Here is a 3869-nt window from a genome sequence, read left to right as displayed (position 1 = left end):
GTGTGGGGGAGCGATGGCGCAAGACGCACCAGTCCACTCCCCCATGAGCCCATCGAGGAACTCCTGTACCCGACGCTGCCCTTTTTCATCCAGGTCCGGCGCGGCCTGTGAGCAGGCCTGTGTGGACTGGAAGAGCAGCACCAGTTTCGATCAACGGTCGAGGGCTAGCTGGATGCTGTCAGGGCAACCGGAGTGGTCTTTGATAAAGGCCCTGAATTCCCTCGAGGGGATGAGGGGCGACTCGGTGGGGGGCATGAGGGAGTCCCCCGCCTTGCTCCAGGCAGACTCCGAAATTATCCCCGTGCCCACCACCGAGCAGCTTAACTCCTCAGGACCGTCGCCCTTCAACTCCGAGTCCCCTGCCGCAGGGCGTACAGCGGGCGGCATGGAGCCACCAACTAGTCCTAACTAACCAGCCCCCCCCCGATCCCACCCCCAGGATCGGCGGAGGAGGGGCTGCCCCCGGGCTCTTCCTCCTGGATTTCTGGGTCCGAGGGTGAAGGCGGCTCAATCCCCCGCTCTGCCCCAGGCGCCTGGGCACCCCACAAGTCTGGAGAGTCCTCCGTTTAGAGGTCGGAGGCGCCCAGCATCAGAGGTCGGGACAGAGAGGAGGGGGGTCTTCCTCGCCGTCCAAGGACCCAAACAACGGAGTGCTGCCACAGTTCTGCAGCAGCCTAAATAGGAACTTCTCCGGGGTGCTAAATTGCACCAGGTGGAACAGAGCCACGGGGGCCCCGCTCTCACCCGACCCCGGGGGTCCCGCTCGGAGGACTGCGACAGCACGTGTTTCTGTTTGTTCTTTTGTTTCTTCGTGCTCTTGGCCCCATCGGGGTGGGGGGCAGGGCAGGGGATGGAACAAACGTGGAGGGGGCGGAGGCGCCACCAACTCTAAGCTAGGGGAAGGGGTGTGGGAAGCCCCACAGGTCTCAGATCCCCCCTCCCCCAAGGTGTAGCGCCTCTTGTTGAGGGGCAACCCCTTGGCAGGGGATGCCCCTTGCACTCTGCCTCTCTCCTTCCTGCCCCGCCCCTTTTGCTTTCCCTTTCCCACCCCGGGAGGTGTTATGTCGGCCGGCTCGGGGCTGCATGCCCCCCACGCCCGGACCCGGGAATCCACGCACCCGCGATGCCGGGCCCAGCACATGGCGCTGAGGGGCCCATGGGCCCAATAGATAGTGTTGGAGGGGGGCCGGAGGTAGGCTTTTTCCCCAAGCCGGCAGCCGGGGTGACTGGGGTGGTGGGGGTTGGGGTCTCCGCTCGTCCCCCCCGCTGGCAGCCAAGGTGGCAGCTGCTGCCAGCATGGCCTCCCCTTGCGGGGGGCCAGGTGGTACTTGGTTGGGGGGAAGAGGGGGCTGCGGTGCCAGCTGCAGCCGTCTTGGGATGGGAGTCGGCGGCCTTGGAGGTGGGGCTGTTCTTTTTGATGTGCCCCGCCTCCTTACACACATGGCACCGTACGCCGTCCGCGGACCAGAAAACCCTGTAGGTGGTCCCCTCGAAGGGGACATTGAAGCCCCCTTCCAGGCACTCCTTCCGGGTCAGGCGGACATAAACCTGGCACCGGAAGGAGATCACGTGCCTGAGGGCCGGGTCACGAAGGCCGAGTGGGATCGGTGCCACCCCGGACCTGACCTCCCCCAGTAGATGGAAGTGGGGGAGGAGGAGCTCAACGGGTATGAAGGGCGGGACGCTCGAGATGACAACTCGATGGGCGGTGGCCTCTAAAGGGTCCACCGCCAGGAACGCCCGCCCACCGTGAGCCCCTTTTCCAGGGCGAGGTGGACCGCCCGCTTGGCTTTCAGAAAGAATACGGCCTTGCCGTACATTTTAGAGGCCGCAACAATGGCTGAGGGGCCGACAACCCCAGCCATTGCCGTCACGCAGGCCTCGATGGTCATGTCGGGGTGGGCTTTACACCCAGCTGTTTGGTGATTAATCGGAACGGTAGCAGGGCCTTGGGAGAGGCGGGGGCTTTGGCTGCCGCTACACCAGCATAGATGAGCCTGGAAGGCCCTGCCACCGGCGACGGTGTTGTGGTCGCCATGATGTCAACAAAATGGTGCTACGCCCACCCTGAGTCTGCCCAGATGCATGGCAGGGCGTATTGGTCGTTTGCTCTCCATGGGGGGGGAGGGGTGCAGGGAGGGATGGATGGGGGGCCTCTCTGGCCTTTATGGTAGGCACAGAGAGGGTGGGGGGTTAAGAGAGGGAAGGGATTGTGGGTGTGGTGGCGTGGGAGGGGGGGGGGGTCTCTGCTGTTGAGGGACAGAGGGATGGTGGGGTGGGTGGGTGTCCAGGTGCTCTCTCCCTGGTGTCAGGGAGGGAGAGAGAGGGACGGAGGAGCAGGAGGGAGGACAAGGGACAGGGCACTGAGTTGGGCCGGTGCCCCAGGTCAGCAGAGGAAGAGGGGGTGGGGAGGGTGCCGGTGTTAGGGGCAGCAGCAGTGGGTGGGGGGGGGGACTTCTAATCTTCAGCTCTTGGGAGCTAAACAATGAAAAGTCCAGGGGAGTGTCTTCACCCCCCCACCCCTGTAGATGGAGAAGAAGTTCTCGTTTTCTTCCCTCCCCCCCCCCCCCCCCCCCCCCTCCCTCCCTCCCTCCCTCCCTCCCCCCTCCTTCAGGCACAGACCTCTGATGATTGGAGGCACCAGCCCAACAATTCAGTCCTTTGATGTTTTTGGTCTTGTGTGTAGGGTGTTGCCCTCCCTCCTGCAGCTGGAACTCTCTTTCTCTCTCCCTCTCTTCTCCCCCAGGAGAGAGAGCACCCTCCAATGGCCGGGCGTTCAGGTGGGCAATGGCTCTTCTTCCTTCTGTCAGATTGAATCCTTCACAGAGGCGAAAGGACCCTTCCACCCAGCTTTTCTCTTCTTCCGTTCTGCAAAGGTGTCAGTCCACACAGCCAGCTCTCCAGTTGATCCTGGCCGAATGCAGACTGGGAGTCTGACACACCTGCTTTAAATAGGGGGCATGAGGCTCCCTGATTTAAGCATCAATTAAGACTCATCAGGTTTTTTTTATGGAACACTTCACGAATTTGCGTGTCATCCTTGTGCAGGGGCCATGCTAATCTTCTCTGTATCGTTCCAATTTTAGTATATGTGCTGCCAAAGCGAGCACAAGACTCATCTGGTAGTTCATATTCCAGCAAGCCAACCTCATTAGCCTGGCTGAAGTCATCACATCTACATCACCCCAAGGCCCAATATGCTCCCATCCCCACACCGCTCCCTAGGCCCACTCCACTACCCCTCATGCTCCAAGTTCTGTTTGGAGTTGAGGACCTCTCTTCCCAGCACTCTGCTGTCCACGGTCATCCAATCAGGCTGGGTTCTCCAGAAGGCTCTGATTGGACAAGCAGCTCCGCACCATTTTTTAACCTTTTCAAATGTGCCTGCCTTGCCGCAAAGCCCTTGGGTTCCGCAGACCCCACTTTGGAAACCCATAGAAATCATAGAAACCCTACAGTACAGAAAGAGGCCATTCGGCCCATCGAGTCTGCACCGACCACAATCCCACCCAGGCCCTACCCCCATATCCCTACATATTTATCCACTAACCCCTCTAAACTACGCATCTCAAGACACTAAGGGCAATTTGTTTTTTTTAGCATGGCGAATCAACCTAACCCGCACATCTTTGTGTTTCCCCATACACCATAGGCTTTTAGTTTGTGTAGTAACTCTGATGTTGCACCTTATCAAATGCCTACCACCCGACCCACTTACCACCTATCTTAGCTACCGACCCCCTTACCCACTTACCTCATCTACCGTTACCCACCTACACATGCACAAATTCAGTAATCTATTCACCCACATGCTAACACTGAAAGATTTTTTGAAGGTCGCAGCTTTTCAGTGTGTTTGTGAACACATA

At 59.7% G+C, this 3869-nt stretch overlaps 1 non-coding gene across 1 annotated transcript; it reads right to left on the bottom strand.

The window, feature by feature from the left end:
• Positions 1-3003: 3003 nt before the first annotated feature.
• Positions 3004-3110, bottom strand: LOC144481989 (U6 spliceosomal RNA). The gene has a single exon (XR_013495833.1). It is a non-coding gene; the product is annotated as a U6 spliceosomal RNA (small nuclear RNA).
• Between the last annotated feature and the right edge of the window lie 759 nt (positions 3111-3869).

This window comes from Mustelus asterias, chromosome 2 (assembly GCF_964213995.1).
Source record: "Mustelus asterias chromosome 2, sMusAst1.hap1.1, whole genome shotgun sequence".
Lineage (NCBI taxonomy): Eukaryota > Metazoa > Chordata > Chondrichthyes > Carcharhiniformes > Triakidae > Mustelus > Mustelus asterias.
Note: the sequence above shows the minus strand (reverse complement) of the source record. Positions and strands in the feature narration are given on the sequence as shown.